The following is a 17,704-nucleotide window of genomic DNA, read 5'->3' on the forward strand; positions in this document are numbered from 1 at the left end:
GTCCACTGGGAGGGTCTAGGCCTCAGTGTTGCTAAGGATGCAAAAAGCTGTTTTGTAAGTTTATAATAGGTCTTTGTTTTCTTTGATGAGGATTGCCTTTAAAATTGTAATCTCCTGCTGTCAGTTGCAGAATCAAGTATCTATGATATTTGATGCTTATTATAATTACTCTTATTTTATGAGGATGACCTGATGATTCTGCATCATTATTAGTACTACAATGCCCTTCACTATTTCTTACTTCACAATGCCCTATCATCATTTCCTTCACCTTCATTATATTATTTTTTTATAATGAGACTTGAGGGCCATCAGGGCAAGTGTAGCACACAGTCATGTGTTGCTGGGGGGCATCACCCCCTCCCCTTGGGAAGTCATGCCACTCTGGGTACACCGTGATAGGCTAGGCCTCGTGCCCCCCTCTCACACACACCCTCCACACAAGTGCTTATATCATGTACCTTGCCGCTGTAGGCCTAAATCAACTCCTGGCCATCCCTAACAAGAGGCCTCTCAAAAACACGGGGGAGGGAACGATAACGCCCCTGGGTACATTGGGGTACAGCTTGGCCATTCCCCCTGCACTTATACAGATTACCGGGTACTCACTCCTCTGTCTCTACCTCCGTAGCTGGTGCTTGTGGGACTCGAACGGGGCTCTTGGGTCCATGTCGAGCAAAAGGTCTTAGATCTAGAACCTAGCTTCTAAACCGGTTTTGCTTTATATGTTCTGTCAATTCACCTGTCAACCTTATACACGGAATCAAGATAAAGGTATTTTGTAATTACTTCCATCCAAGCAGACAGACAGCACTTAAATATCACATTTCGTTTAATAAATTTTCATTATTTACACACTATGCAAGGGCCGATTTGCGTAATAAGCCGAATTCTCCTGATGTCATATTTTTCTAAAAACTTATGAAATGATGACATTTTAAATTATAAATTATTTCATTTTTTTTTTCATTTGAGTTAAAAGTAACGTAGACATATGACCAAACCTAACCTACCCTAACCTAAACTAACATAACTAAGTCATTAACTCATGGTCTTAATAATTTTAATTCAAATCAATTGGATTTTTATTTGTAAATCACTGCCTACTAGGCAATTCGGACCTTGCATACTAGACCGAGTAGTATGTTGCGGATATTAGGTACGACACTATATATTATATATGCCCACATTGCTGGCGTTGTTGCTCTTATAGTATAAGCTTTCTATCCTTGAACAAATCCACAAGGGACGTGGCGAGGGGTTCCATGCTTTCTATGCTTCTATTTTCATCTTTCTATGCTTCTATTTTCATCTTTCTATGCTTCTATTTTCATAATCTCGGGATTAAGAACAACAATCAAGTTACCGAAATTCATTGCAACTCTATTATTGAAAGGTATATATTCTACAACGTTTCGCTCCACTCTGGAACACCTTCAGATAAAGAATGATTTTACAAGGTGCAAATTGATCTCAGATACACACGTGAAAGAGGTCAAGTTGTGTGGGGAAGTAAGGTGAAGTAATCACACACAAGTGAATAAATAGGGGATATAATGGTGATGAGTCACAGACGGCACCGCTCCTGTGTCAGGTAAGTCCACTACGGGCTCACCATAGCCCGTGCTATTTGCACCGCTCCTGTGCCAGGTAAGTTACGGGCTCACCATAGCCCGTGCTACTTAGAACCTGTTCCGAGTAGCTAAATCTATAACAACAACAGGTGATGAGTGGCCATCAAACACTTTGTAAGGCGGTGGGCGGAAGGGAAAGTCCGTAGAGATGTCGTTATCCGGTGCTGTGTGGCGAGGTCTGGGTCTGAGCGTAGGCAAGGAATCCAAGTCGACGTTACTCTGAATATTTAGGGCGAGTCTTTTTTTCTTTTATGAGTATAGCTTCCAGCATTTGCAGCCTTCTCTGGTCAGTGGTGGACATCAGGATTGTTGTATTTGTACTAGTACGTTCCTATAGTGAATGTTGTGTTATGTACACTTCGCACGAAGTGACTAGGGGCACCAGCTTGTAGATGGCAGGTCACTCTTCTCGAAGGCTTAGTGGTGGTCATAGCAATATAAGTACTGGTACATCCATAACACAAACATTTAATCACGTAGAAAATAATATGCTAGATTAATCTTAGTGAGGATGGAGGAGGGTATTTACCGAGAGTGGAAATTGGCATCATTTGCCTTATCATTGATAAAAGATGTACAGAAGATGTATTTGCAAAAGATTGATAGAAGATGTACAGGTTCATAAGCGCTTGCGTAACTGCTTCATGAATCTGACCCCTGGGGGTCTTACTGACGTTGTCGTATCTGCCATACTGACGATCGGCAGGTGATGAGGAAGTGTCGTATGGAGACAGTGAGGCTAAACAAAAGGTTATCAACACGTGGAGTTCCCTTATCGCAGCATATGGTGTTTCACAGTACCTTTGATCTCCCATAGAGGAGGTACTGCCTGAACGAGATAGGAGAGAAAGTGACTGGGTGAATAGGAAGGTGGGAGAGAGGGGGGGGGGGGGTATGATGGGGTGAGAGAGAGGTTAGGCAGGAACAAAAGTGGGTTATGGCATGAACCTTCATAGCAAAATCCTAAAAGGTTTTCAAAGCTGTCAAACTCGCGTCAGTCTTCGGAATCACACTAAACGTCGCATACAATATCCGAATCCCAACCATTTTCCCCTCTAGGAGCTACAATACAACTTTACGTTGAAGGTAACTATGTTTTCAAAGACAAGTGCATTAGCGCATGTGTCCGTGGCTCCTGTAACACGAACACCATTGTGGCGTTGTTCGGAACAACGGTACCAACGGAACCACCCAACTGTTAGATGGCTACCAAAGCTATCAACAGAAAAAAGGAATAACAGGCATGTACCACGATAAGTAACTGAATGCCAGACTAACTGTTATGATTCAGATCCACAGGAGCCTGGACGAGGGTTCGAATCTATGCGTCGAGTGTTTGAACCCCTCAAAATTCACAGCCTGTTATGGTGGCAACGGGTGAGGGAAGCGGTATGATAAAAGACTCACCTGTTCAGTACCGGGGTCGAAGCCTCGCGCCGCCAGCCATCTGCAAAGGAATAATAATAATGATTCACAAACATCAACTGAAACATGTATGGGTAATGAGACACTCGCTTTCTCGCAGCTCGGGGTTTCGTGGGGTTAAATGTAATAATAAAACGAACAATGGACACTAGGCATTACTGATACATTTTCCAACCCGTTCTCGCACTTTCTTACAGTCAATATTGACTTATTAAACACGTGCATGTGAGACATACTAAACATACTTGTTTACCTTGAAAAGCTTCATAGAAAACACTAACCTTACCTAACCTTCTTAGTATGTTAAGATAAGCATCTTATTGCTTCGTAATTACAATTATTACTTAACCTATACCTATAATAGGTTAAGTAATAATTGTAATTTGTGTACATATACGCCGATTCACGCACTTACTCTCTAACGCACGCACGCACACACACGTGTGTGTTTACTAGTTGTGTCAAACAAACACACACACGTGTGTGTGTGTGTGTTTACTAGTTGTGTTTTTACGGGGGTTGAGCTTTGCTCTTTCGGCCCGCCTCTCAACTGTCAATCAACTGTTTACTAACTACTTTTTTTTTTCCCACACCACACACACAGGATGTGTGTGTGTGTGTGTGTGTGTGTGTGTGTGTGTGTGTGTGTGTGTGTGTGTGTGTGTGTGTGTGTGTGAGAGCGCGCGCGCGCGAGCACCTGTCCAACAAAATATTACTTGATTATGGGACAGTACGGCAGCGGCCTTTTAGGTCGGCGTTCGATCCCCGATGGTCCAGCTGGTTGGAAATCGCTAGTTCACTCGGTGCCCGTATTCCCCTAGTCCTTCCACGCTGGCTGGACTCACTCCCATAACTTCCGCCATTCTCTCTTTGGTCTGTAAATCATTCATTAGGAGGGGGGGGGGGAGGTGAAGTTCTCAGTCCACCTGGTGTATTACCTCTCAAGTGGCTCCTTTGCTTTGAAGCGGTTGAGCTGTTAATACCCCCAATTGGTTAGTTCATCTGTTTCACGCAGCATGAGCGCTGCGTATCTAGAACTGGACTCACGTAGGTTAAATATGTTATCTATTATCTTGCAAAAAATTATTATCTTGAATTCGCTTTTTTGCGTGTTTCGTGTGTTTGCTGATTATTACAGTTTGATGAGCTATTTATATTGTGTTGCTCAGCCTTTACTCTGTGTGTGTGCACTCGCCTCATTGTGCTTGTGAGGCTCTTTGGTCCTGCCTCTCAACTGTCTATCAACTAGTGTACAGGTTTCTGGGCATATTGGGCTCTATCATATCTCCATTCACAGTTTCAAATGGAGTCAGCCTCCACCACATCACTTCCTAGTGCATTTCATTTGTTAACTACTCTGACACTGATGAAATTCTTTCTAACGTCTCTGTGGCTCATTTGAGTACCAAGTTTTTGCACCTCGGGGGGGGGGGTAGTCGCTTATTAGTGCCCAATTAGGCAATTTGCTTATTTATTAATGATCCTTTAACATCCGAGAGTCTTAGAATTACTTGTGTTGTCTTGAGCACTGACCCGCAGGGCGGCGTCCCAAGACTCCCCCCACCCAGGTCTTGGGTTAAGAGTGCCCCAAGACACTGTGTTTCGTGAACTAATTACCAACATAGTCATCACTACAATACTCAAATACGGACACTCACTCAGCGTGTTTAATGGCCGTTCCTGGTCTACTGTGTTTAACTTTGCACCGCTGTGTGTGTCAGGTCTTCAGACCACTCCCCATCTCCAGCCTAGAGAAGCCGATCAGGCCTCCAGTGGCACTGGGCAAGGCCTCCAGTGGCACTGGGCAAGGCCTTCAGTGGCACTTGGCAAGGCCTCCAGTGGCACTGGGTAAAGCCTCCAGTGGCACTGGGCAAGGCCTCCAGTGGCACTGGCCAAGGCCTCCAGTGACACTGGGCAAGGCCTCCAGTGGCACTGGGCAAGGCCTCCAATGGCACTGGGCAAGGCCTTCAGTGGCACTGGGCAAGACCTTCAGTGGCACTGGGCAAGACCTTCAGTGGCGCTGGGCAAGACCTTCGCTGTGGCACAAGGCAAGGCACTCCACCTAATTATCACACCTTATCATCGCAAAGAAATAGTAAAGTTAATGCATATAATTTCTGCATTTAGTATTATTTTGCAGACGAGGAGTCACATTAACGTGCATGTTGACCAGACCACACACTAGAAAGTGAAGGGACGACGACGTTTCGGTCCGTCCTGGACCATTCTCAAGTCGATTGTGTATATTATTTATACTTATCTAGTATTATTTTGATTATATCGCATTAAAGTCATTAAGTAAATTCTGTGTTCATAACCTTTATCATTCCTCGAGTCGGTAGTCACTCGTGACTAGAACCATACATCACAAAGGGGTGAACAAAAACAGTTATATTTTAATTTTTTATATAAATAATAACAATGTATAAAAATATTTTGCTATATAAAACTGGCCTTACAAGACTAGTGGGCAGGCTGTGTTTGGACGCCTTGAGAGGGTTTAATTCTACATCTGGAAGACGTACTTAAATACCACGGCCTCGGAGACGTAGCCCTCGAGGAAGAGAGAGACCACGAGCAGCATCAGCACCGTCAGCAGCGGTCCCCTGACCTCGACGGGGATCCAACTCCTCCAGTCCGTCGTCAGCCACCTCACACCGGGAGGCTGACAGCAGTAGCAGCAGGAGCCGCCTTCGTCGGGAGTAACACACTTGCCGCCTGGTGCTCCCAGCAGCTGGTCTCGGCGCCCCTCGGACACACTCGTCACACTGCTCCTCCAGCACTCACTCGCGTTGCTGCAGCCGTCACACTTGTGAGTGTCGCCGGTGTTGGAGACAATGCCGGGGCGCCGAGGCACTCCGCTCTCTGTCCGGAAGGCCACGCAGGATTCCATGATGATTTAGTTTTTCAGGGAGGGACGGGTCTTGCCTTGAGAGACTTGTACAAGTCACCGCTTCTTCACCACACCTTAGCTTCAACCCCCCCTCCTGTTCCCGTAGGCACAGGAGGGCCCCTTACATCTGGAAAATGTAGCTGAAGGCGGTGTTCTCGACGAAGTAGTTCTCCAAGACCACCACCAGGTAGAGGAGCACCACGACGGGAGCGAGCAGTATGCGGCTGTCAATGTCCTTGGTGCTGCTGCTAGCCTCCATCTCTGACGGCGGGACAGTAACACTCGACCAGTAACTTGTCAAGACGAGCTAGAGTGAGAGCACGTGCTGCTGGTCCAGACGTGGGGGGGCGCAGGACGCGTAGCAGGTCACACAGGAAGACAGCAGGCGACAGCAACGCAGAAGGTGCACTCGGCGGCCTCTTAGCCAGGATAGTGCGCAGCCGCGCTCAGCGCGCCTTTATATACCCAATGGGGGACCCGCCATTATCGAGCAGCTGGTGCCACATCTACACTTCAGACTCTCGTAATATTTCAGATAATGTTACGGCAAGTGCAACACAGGGTTGATGCACAGCACAATGTGCAACACAAGCTCCTTGCCCACTCCCTACAGGACTAAAACTGGATATAAAACAAAGCATTACAACTGAGGGAGAAACTCATGACGTTACGTCAGTATGCGGGCGGGTGCCGGGGGAGCGGACGGGAGGGGGGGGAGGGAGAGTCGTGCATAGCCCGCAGGTGAGTGGGAGGGGCATGGGAGGGAGAGTGGGAGGGGCATGGGAGGGAGAGTGGGAGGGGCATGGGAGGGAGAGTGGGAGGGGCATGGGAGGGAGAGTGGGAGGGGCATGGGAGGGAGAGTGGGAGGGAAGGGAAGGGGTTAGAGGGAGGAAAATGAGGGTCTTGGTCAAGGGGAAGGGGAACAGGAATGAGGAAAGGTAGGGACCATAGTGGATAGGGGGGTTGAATAAGTGGAGGAAGGGGGGTGGGGGGTTAGCAGGTGAGGGGGTTACATCAGGGGGTTGAGAGAGAAAGTTCACAGTTCACAGGGCACAGGTGGGGTTCACAGGGCACAGGTGGGGTTCACAGGGCACAGGTGGGGGTGCTCCCTGACACCCAGCGGATCAGGGTAGCGAGGGCGGGAGCCAAGATGTCACTACTTAACAGCTGGTCTGAAGACTTATCTCTGACAACCATATATATATATATACACAAGATCCTACTCGTATGAGCCAATAGACGTGTTGACATTTCCTATACAGTATTAATATGTTCTTTCGGTGGTGTAGCCAAGGCCTGCCAACCTGCCGTAATACTCGGCACCGGAAGTATGCTCCTCTGTTCAAGTCCCTTGTGTCATGATCCCATCCTGGGACGATGAGTGGAACGAGGCAATGATACCTTCCTGCTCTTTTGTACACGCGCGCGGACACACACACGCACATACACGCGGACACACACACGCACACACACACACGCACACACACACACACACACACACACACACACACACACACACACACACACACACACGCGCACACGCGCACACGCACACACGCACATAACACACACACGCGCACACGCACACAACACACACACGAAGCTTGGCGTCGGGTTTCAGCTCCTGACCCATCTTAAAACTTCTTTGTTTTAATGCAATATCTACCGCTCAACATTGCTTTAATTATATTTACTCTTGATACCGTGTGTGTGTGTGTGTGTGTGTACTCACCTAGTTGGTGAGCACGCACAGTACAACAGTACAACAGGGCTACACACAGTGTGAGAGTGTACGAGTGTGAGTGAGTGAGTGAGTGAGTGAGTGTGTGTGTGTGTGTGTGTGTGTGTGTGTGTGTGTGTGTGTGTGTGTGTGTGTGTGTGTGTGTGTGTACGTACTTACCTATCAATGTCTACGGGGGAAGTGAGGTCTAGCTCTGTGTCCCGCCTACTAGCCCTGTTGTATTATAATGTAACTATTTTGACGTTCGAAGCCTTTGTCGACACTGGCCTTAAAGTCGAGGCTGGAGGTGGCTTCCACAACTTTCTCTTTTAGAGGAATCCACTTGTTAACTCCCCGTACAGGGTACCAATACTTTCTTACGTCCCTTCGGCTCATTTACGCTTCCACCTTCTACCTATGTCCTCTGATACTGCTTTCTCTCAATCTGAAGAGACAATCCTTGTCCACCTTATCCACTCTCCTCAGTATCTTGTAAGTTGTAATCATATCTCCTCTCTTTCTTCTATCCTCTAGGTGATAGAGGATAGAAGATCCTCTATCACATTGTGAGATATAGTTTCATTAAGCCTATCTTCGTAGCTTAGACCTCTTACCTCTGGCACCACTCTTGTAGGCAAACTTTTTATGTTCTCAGTTTTGGCTTTATGTTTCACTAGGTGAGGATTCCATACCGGTGTGTTTGTGAGCGCGCGCTCTCCTAAATATAGCCTACTTATAGCCTAAATATAGTTTCCTAATCCTATAGATCCTATAGTTATAGTATAATCCTATAGTTTCCTTGCCTAGTGCAGATATGCTTGTAGGGTCCAATGTCGACCTCTGAACCCTAACTTTGGTTCGGTAAGTATTTGTATGTGATGACTCTCCCAGTCACTGTTTGGGAGACAGGGTGACCTAGTCCCACACCCCAACACCCCTGTGTTACTGGTCACCCAGCAACACAGGGTGACCTAGTCCCACACCCAACACACTGCAACACAGGGTGACCCCGTCTCCGGGTGCATTAAGCTACACAGGCTGGTGAGAGCACCTGGTGTAGTGTTATCAGTGTGTAGCACCCCCCCCCCGTTATCTTCGTCCCCCTGCGTTATATTTAGAGGTCTTATCCGGGCAAGAGGAAGACACGCCCCCCTTGTACCATAAATATCTACAATGAACTTGTAATTGTCACGTTACCCGCTGGATGCCACGAGAGAAGTGAGGAGAAAGATGGAAGAGGAGGAAGATAGGAGGAGGAAGAGGCCGAAGATAAGAATGCCTGAGGCGGTGCGGACATGGTCGAAGACTGAATGTAATCCTCAAACACTTAAATGTATCCATTAGTGTGTTCCTCGTTATAAAGTATACAAAATACTTAATTAAAAAAAAAAGGATTTAATGCCCTTTCTTTTTAGCCAAAATGACGTTATAATGGTGATCCCTCCCGGGTACTGGCGACGCTCGTTCGTGGATGGCAGACGGATTCCTGTGAGGCAGGAACCGCTGCAGTCTCAGCCGTACACACACACACACACACGTACACACACACACACACACACACACACACACACACACACACACACACACACACAGTGCGCGTGCACGAACGCACATGCAGGAGAAAATGAGCAGCCTAATCTACACCAAGTCAAAATATCATTCACCAACGTAAATAAGGAGGCATTCCGATCACTGCACACCACCTACACGAGACCAGTCCTAGAGTATGCGGCATATAGTGGACCTCCACCTCAAAAAGTACATAAAGAAAAGTTGAAACGTGTACAGAGGTTTGCAGGGAGGCTCGTCCCAAAATTGCGAGGAATGAGTGTGAAGAATGACTAACACAGTTGGACCCGTTGGGCACAGAAATCATAGACGTAAAAAATACTTATTGGGATTGACAACGTAAAAAGAGAAAATATTTTACAAGGAACACCAATAGAAGAAGAAAGAGGGCATGGGTGGAAGCTTGAGAAACAGATGAGGGATATAGATGTTTGAAAAAATGTTAGGTATAAAAGTAGTAGGAAAATTGACTTGACTAAACGAGCAGGTTTGTAGAAGTTTTAATTATAATTTCGAAAGTAGATTTGATATAAACTTAGGTCGGAAGGCATTGTCTTAGACGACCGGCAGCTGAAAACACATGGCCCAAGACCTAAAGCTCGACCCTGCAGGCACAAATAGTAAATACGCTCCTGCATACCCGAGTTTTATGAACGGAACATCACAACACCGAACCATCTGGTTCGATAACAGGGTTGTTGATTTGTGGAACCAATTACCGCCTAACGTGGTGACGGTGGGGTCCCTCGATTGTTTCAAACGTGAGTTGGACATGTATATGAGTGGGATTGGGTGGTTATAAATAGCTGCTGCCTCGTATGGGTCAATAAGCATTCTGCAGTTACCTTTGTTCTTATGTTGTTAACACCTTGGAACTGAGCCACGCAGGGTAAGGTGGAAGGGAAGAGAGATACACAGAGGACACCTAAGCTACCCAGCGCCTGAAGAGTGATCTCCCGCGCGCGCACACTACCGTTCTCCGCAAGGCGGATCAGCCCCAGAGCAGGAAAAGTGGGGTAAATAATACCCACCTCCATCGTGTGTGATAAGGAAGAGGGTCGGGTTCACAGAGAGCCTCGACACGATGCTGAGGGGGTGAAAGGGGTTTGAGGAAGGCTTTTTCCTTGTGACTCCCTGATTGACACCAAGAACCACTTGAAAAAGGCTCTTCATTCTAGTCATTATCAACACTGGGTCCGGAGAGGACGAAGTTATTTATGGAAGTCGCCTGATTAGCGTCCCAGACTGATACCTTGCCGCTCTCACGAAGGCTAAATTTAAACATGCAACCTTTCTGGGCTCACGTACCCCCACACTGTTCCAGACGACCCCTCCTGGCTAGTTCCCGCACCCTTGTTGGCACCTTGCCTCTGGTGCCAGCTGTGGTCAGCGAGCAGGGCGAGGACAGGCCAGCTATAGCCTGACGACAAAGGCTAGGTAGAGTGTATACAGCTCCACTGGTGATGACCCTGGCAGCGAGGGCTGGAGTGTCGTTCAATGCCACCAAACACTCAATATCAGCCGTGCTATTTTCAGCCTCTGTGAATGAGATTACAGGTTATATTTAGCACCCCGGTGATTAGGGACCTATATTTAGTGTTGTTAAGGCTGTTTATAGAACAGATTACAACGAGGTAGTGTTACCCCCTCAACAGTGTAATACAGGAGAATAGGGCAGAAACATCAGCTCTTCGATGCTTGGGTCTCGAAGACGTCGGGGAAGAATTCAGCAGTAGTTGGGTTTCAAGATGGCTCTGGAACGGGAGACAATTCTGCAACAGTTCTTTCTTATTTTAGTAACATCCCAGTCTTGACGCCGCAACATTCCACCTTTGGTTTAAATAACATCCCATCCTTGGCTTAAATAACGTCCCATCCTTGGTTTAAATAACGTTCCATCCTTGGTTTAAATAACGTTCCATTCGTTGTTTTAACAGACATTGGGCTGTGAAGCAGCCGCCACAAAGAGACAATTACCTGACCATACCAAAAGAGTGGGTATACACCTCTTAAGCCTACGAGAGCAGGAACCTGAGACATCGCAGAGACGAAAGTGGTGCAGATTAAGGCTAATGACACAAGCTTAGAAGCGAGTTCAGGCGACCTGACGAGACAGTTAAAACACCTTTCTTCCGAACCAAAACGTTTTGAGAGTCAAAAGCTACATCAAATATGGAAGCCAATGAATGCTCTGAACAAAACAGACTCGTGTATATAGATCTGAAGTAACCGAGGGACAAATGTTTTTGATGTGAAGAGACGTAACGTGCCCTTGGTAACAGTCCGGGTTCCCTGGGAGTACCCGGGAAAGTCCATCCAACACAACAAGTCAATATCAGCAGCGCTGTTTTTAGCCTCTGCCATAAAGATTACAAGATATATATAGAAACACGGCGATTAGGGACCTATATTTAGCACCACTGAGATGTAATGTACCTAGTGATAGGAGAGGACAAGCACGTACTTGCATGACTAGGTCACTGTGTCCCTGGCTAGAGCAGTGTCTTTAACTAGGTCACGACGTCCCTGGCTACGTCACGGCGTCCCTGGCTACGTCACCATCAGATGCCCGGAAAAAAAGTCCTTCAGGATTTTTTTCTCATGAGCCTGCTCTTGTCGCAAGTGTCATTGGCCCCCCTGGAAGGAGCGTACAAGGAGCGCCTTGTTCCTGGAGGCTGCCAAGTTGACGGAACAGGCGCAGCCAGGCGCCGGCCACGCCAAGGCGCCTGCCACACCAAGGCGCCGGCCACACAGGTGGGGCGAGGCCAGCCTTTTCCCTGGTATAGGTTACCGGTGCACACAATCCCCATTAATGGGCTGCCGGGGCGCATCCGATCCTACGATCATCGTTGACCCTAAATCGAGAAGAACACCCACACCAGTAACTGCCTCCCCTCCATCACTGGGTCACAGTTCGTTCTCTGAACTTTTTTTTTTACCAGCGATAAAAAGGGGAGAGTGAAAAATGCACTTCAGAGATGGCCCAATATAGCATCACAGATTAGACATTTAAATGCTATAAATATCGAGTTATCACTGTGTGTGTACTCACCTGGTGGGTGTGTGTGTACTCGCCTAGTTGTACTCACTTAGTTGCAAAGCTCTGGCTCTTTGGTCCCGCCTCTCAACTGTCAATCAACTGATGTACAGGTTCCTGAGCCTACTGGGCTCTATCATATCTACATTAGAAATTGTGTATGGAGTCAGCCTCCACCACATCACTGACTAATGCATTCCACCTGTTAACTACTCTGACACAGAAAATGTTCTTTCTAACGTCCCTGTGGCTCATTTGGGTACTCTGTTCTCACCTGTGTCCCCCTTGTTCGCGTACCACCCGTGTTAAACAGTTTATCTTTACCTACCCTGGCAATTCCTCAGAGAATTTTGTAGGTAGTGATCATGTCTCCCCTTACTCTTCTGTCTTCAAGTGTCGTGAGGTGCTTTTCACGTAGCCTGTCCTTGTAACGCATGCCTCTTAGTTCTGGGACTAGTCTAGCAGCATACCTCTGAACTTATTCAAGCTTCGTCTTGTGCTTGACAAGGTACGGGCTCCATGCTGGGGCCACATACTCCAGGATTGGTCTTACATATGTGGTATACAAGAATCTGAACGATTCCTTACACAGGTTCCTGAACGCTGTTCTGATGTTAGCCAGCCTCGCATATGCCGCAGATGTTATTATTTTGATGTTGGCTTCAGGAGACAGGTTTGGTGTGATATCAACTCCTAGATCTTTCTCTCTGTCCGTTTCATGAAGACATCATATCCCATTTTGTATCCTGTGTTTGGCCTCCTGTTTCCACAGCCTAATTTCATTACCTTACCGCCTAGGTTCATTACGTTACATTTACTCTGGTTAAACTTTAGCAGCCAATGGTCAGTTGGACCATTCATTCAGTCTGTCTAGGTCATCTTGCAGCCTCCTACTATCATCCTGTTTCAATCCTCCTCGTAATTTTTGCATCATCAGCACACATTGAGAGAAACGAGTCTATACCCTCTGGGAGATCATTTACATATATCAGAAACAGTATAGGTTCAAGGACTGACCAATGAGGGACTTAACTTGTAACGTCTCGCCAATCTGAGACCTCACCTCTCACCGTGACTCGTTGTCTTCTGGTGCTTAGGTACTCGCTTATCCAATGGAGTACCTTCCCATTCACTCCAGCCTGCATCTCCAGCTTTTTCACTTCCCTCTTGTGTCGCACTGTGTCAAAGGCTTTCTGGCAATCCAAAAATATGCAGTCTGCCCACCCCTCTCTTTCTTGCCTGATTTTTGTTGCCTGTTCATAGAATTCAAGTAACCCTGTGAGGCAGGACTTGACATCCCTGAATCCATGTTGATGCTCTGTTACAAAGTTCTTTCGCTCCAGATGTTCCACTAGCTTTCTTTGCACAATCTTCTCCATCAGCTTGCATGGTATGCAGGTTAGGGACACTGGCCTGCAGTTCAGTGCCTCTGTCTATACCCTTTCTTGAATATCGGGACTACATTGGCTGTTTTTTTCGTGTGTGCGCGTGTGTGTGTGTTGCAAGATATCAGTAAACAAGATAGCAGAGAACGAGTGGTTGGGACGAAGTTCAAGCACAGGAGTGTCACTGGGTCTTCCATGTTTGTACACTAGTAAAAGGCAATGTTTGGCGACGGCTGCAGGTGAGGGAGGGGAGGGGGTAAGAGGAGAAGGGTGATGGTGGTGGTGGAGGAGGAGGAGGAGGGAGGGGGGCAGTGGAAGCTCTTCAGGACTACACAAAGAGAGCAGACTTTGTTGACGCTCTAATTATTGTCACGAAGGTTGATACCAGCAGGAGGAGCTTGAATATGAGAAGAGACCAAGACAAACTTCAAGAGTTGAGAGGGAGACAAGAAGAGACATGGACCATAACAAAGGCATTCAGAGGCAGCAACGAGGAAAACTATGTACGATATTCGGCAAGGGAGATAACCACGAGGGGCCAACAATAGCATGGGAGATAACAGAACCTAGGGTCACACTGGGTACTTGCGGGTGCCAGCCACGAGTTCCCAGGCGGCCAACATTGACGACTTTCCAGGATTCATAAGAACAAAGGTAACTGCAGAAGGCCCTATTGGCCCATACGAGGCAGCTGCTATTTATAACCTCCCACTCATCAAACATTTACGTGTACACTTAACAAATACAGAGTACATTAGCTGACATCAAAGGAGCCTTCGACAAAGCACAAGGAATTGCGATCCTGCATGAGCTTGCATGCATGGGCGTCAATGGGAAACTCGTGAAATGGATCGAAGACTACCTTACTGGAAAGTAAATCAAGGTCTGCTTCAAAGGAACAGTCTCGAAAGCAATGAATATGGAACTCAGGACTCCCCCACTTCCCTAGGAGGAGTGTCAGGCCCACACTATTCAACATCCTTATGAACGTCATTGTAAATATTGAATTTCCGGAAGGAACGCAACAATTAGGATGTCCAAGCTCTCACCTTATGAAAAAAAATCACCTTGTCACATCACCGTGACAAGGTGACTGTTGAAAGGAGGATAGAAAAATAAAGTAAATTTGTATGCTGGTACAACATGGTTGCAGCTGGCACTCCCAAGCATTATGGACGAAGAGGTGGCGGCTGCAGGATGTTACCGTGAGATGATTTCGGGGCTGAGCCACCCCGCGGCCCGGTCGTCGACCAGGCCTCCTCGTTGCTGCACTGGTCAAACCAGGCTGTTGGATGCGAGAAACGTTGGACGGCTGTTGGAGAGAATCAGTAATAGCAAGAATCCGTCTTGGATACAAATACCCATGGAGATTTAGGGTGGAAACAACAGCTGAGCAGTGGAGTTGCAAAATCTGTGGTGAGAGTGACGGACACCGCCTTGACCACTACCTGAGAGAATGTGAACATCTAAGAGTCATTAGAAATGCGTAGAATAATAAAACCCACATTGTTTGAGTAAGTAAAATACTATCTGTCAAATATAGATACTGCTCTTAAAAGATTCTCCCATTTTGTACCCGCAAGATAACGTAAATTTTAGGCGTTGACAAATGTTAATCTTCTTGTTTGATAAGCTGTTCACTTAACAGTTAAGAATGTTCCAGCTGTGTCTGGGTTCAAGCGGGTTTTCTTCTTGTTGGGGGTTACTGTACATGCTGCTATGGCCACAAATAAAAAAAAAATAGGACGAGTGGCGCTACCAAATAAACTCGCCCCTCGAGGCAAAATTAAATTAAATTACTTATGAAACCTGGTTCATCTTTGCTCAATCGTGGTGACTAAATCAACATTTATTAAACGGTTTGAGAGCTCCGATGCGCTACAAGGTTGTCTCTGTAACAATACAAACCTTGGGTCAAGAAGGACCTCTTTATTTACGGGCTATTCATGCCCGTGCCACCTTTTGGGTGGCTTAATCTTCATCAATCATCAATCAAGAAGGACCTCGCAGCTTTTCCACGCTCTTAAAGCTGTTCAGTAAATATAAACTAAGATACTACATGATCTGGGAAAGATTTACAGGTTTCGTAGGTGGACACGCAAATGCTTAACAAACCCTGGCCCAGGCTCCACTTCCCAGGGTCAATTAATATTTATTTATATACAATAAGGTACATTGGGTTTGAGAGAATACATAGCATAGTATTTACAATCTTGTAAAGCCACTAGTACGCGCAGTGTTTTGGGCAGAATACTTGCTGGAAAGTGTCTTCATGATCACTACTTCCGCCCGTTAAAAAAAGCTGCTCACTTTTCAAAAATTTCTTCTGCTCTGTTGAATTTAAGCATGTATTTTGGTAGTGTGTGGTGGGGGGGGGGGGGGGTAGGCCTGTGGTGTTCCTGGGTGTCGTAAAAAAACAAAAACCCCTCTGGCTCTTCCACCTCTCGTCCGGTCTTCGTTCATGCTTTAAATTTTGTTAAATTTTGCCCTGAGGGGCGAGTTTATTGAGCAGCGTCACTCATCCTGTGAGTTAACATACCGCCATAGCAGCATGTACAACACCTCCCCCCAAAAGGAAGAAAACCTGCTGGGTTGTTCATCCTGTCACTTGTACCCAGACACAGCTGGGACTTTGTCTGGGTACAAGTGACAGGATGAACTGCTAGAGTTATGGAAGCATTTGCTCACGCCTAGGGCAAGTAAGTGGAATGAGCTGAAAGGGGTGGTAGGCAAGACTAACTTCATTCACTGTTTCAGTGATCTTTATTGACAAAAATTAATTACAATGTTTCCGTTTAAAGAAATATTTAAGCAGCAAGGGAGAAGGCGGGCTAGATACATGCGACCGGCGACTGAAAGGCAGGTCCCAGGAGCTGATGTACTTTGTAAACAATTACAGGGAAGAATATGTAAGCTAGTGTACACACCAGCCGGTCCCTGGGCCATCTTCCCCACCCACCTGCACCTCCACCCCGACCCTGCACACTCCTCCAGTGGTGCCTGGGTGTGTCCGCCCTCATCCCCAGCCCTCCACCTCCTCCGCTTCCAGTTAAATTGTTTATTTACTGGTGATTAACAGCAGAAGATCCTGAGGCGCAGTGTTCATGGCCGGCCAGACACGGTACAAGTCCTTGTGATGGCGCGCACGCGCACACACACACACACACACACACACACACACACACACACACACACACACACACACACACACACACACACACACACACACTTAATAACTAAAACATGCTAAACATCAGGTAGGTTCCGTCCACTTCGTTAATGCCTACTAGAACTGCAATGGACTCCCTCCAGATGTGTACTCATATATCGAGTAGTGTCTTGTGTCATACACCAGGTATTACCGTTATTTACAGTGTCAAAGCTTAGTGAGAGTTGAATTTACCATCGTGGTGCTGTGGCTCCTTGGACGGTCAAATAAGTTCAGCACCACCGACTGTGGCCGGTAAGTGTGTGGTGACCGCGTGGGCAAGGGAGAGCTGGATAAGCCTAACAGTGTCCCAGACACAACGCGCCACAATGAGAGGCGCGCCAGCTCACCTCCGTCACCAAGCTGGTGTGTAGGGTCAGCTAGGCTTGCTCTCTCTCGCCAGGTTTTTGTAAGGTTCTTCGCATGTATTTGGGCATAAGTGGATATGCATAACTGACAGTTTTCGTATATACACACTCCAGTGATTCAGTACATGATTTTAGCCCTTGGGCCACCAGCTGTAAGCTAGACGGCTCTGATTTTCAGCGAGAGATTCATGTTCCGTGGAGCTGGTAGACTGTTGGGTAATACGGTGAGCGACGCCTTGGATCACACCCACCTACATAGGGGCGTCTACTCTCGTCTGGGATATGGCTAAGCCAGTGGGGAGGAGGAATGTGTACTCCTAGTTGTACTTACGGGGTTGAGCTTCGGCTCTTTCGCCCCGCCTCTCAATTATCAATCAACTGGTGTACAGATTCCAGAGCATATTGGACTGTTTCTTATATGCATTTGAAACTGTGTATGGAGTCTGCCTCTACCACATCACTGCA

At 47.0% G+C, this 17,704-nt stretch overlaps 1 protein-coding gene across 2 annotated transcripts in view; it reads right to left on the reverse strand.

The window, feature by feature from the left end:
- LOC123756743 (rho GTPase-activating protein 18) overlaps positions 1–17,704 on the reverse strand; it is a 169,081-nt gene that overhangs the window by 23,396 nt on the left and 127,981 nt on the right. For both annotated transcript variants that reach the window (XM_045740037.2, XM_045740038.2), the window contains exon 2: positions 3,042–3,081. The gene's annotated coding sequence lies outside the window, so the exon portion shown is untranslated. The remainder of the gene's footprint in view (positions 1–3,041; positions 3,082–17,704) is intronic.

The sequence above is a fragment of the Procambarus clarkii genome, chromosome 26 (assembly GCF_040958095.1).
Source record: "Procambarus clarkii isolate CNS0578487 chromosome 26, FALCON_Pclarkii_2.0, whole genome shotgun sequence".
Lineage (NCBI taxonomy): Eukaryota > Metazoa > Arthropoda > Malacostraca > Decapoda > Cambaridae > Procambarus > Procambarus clarkii.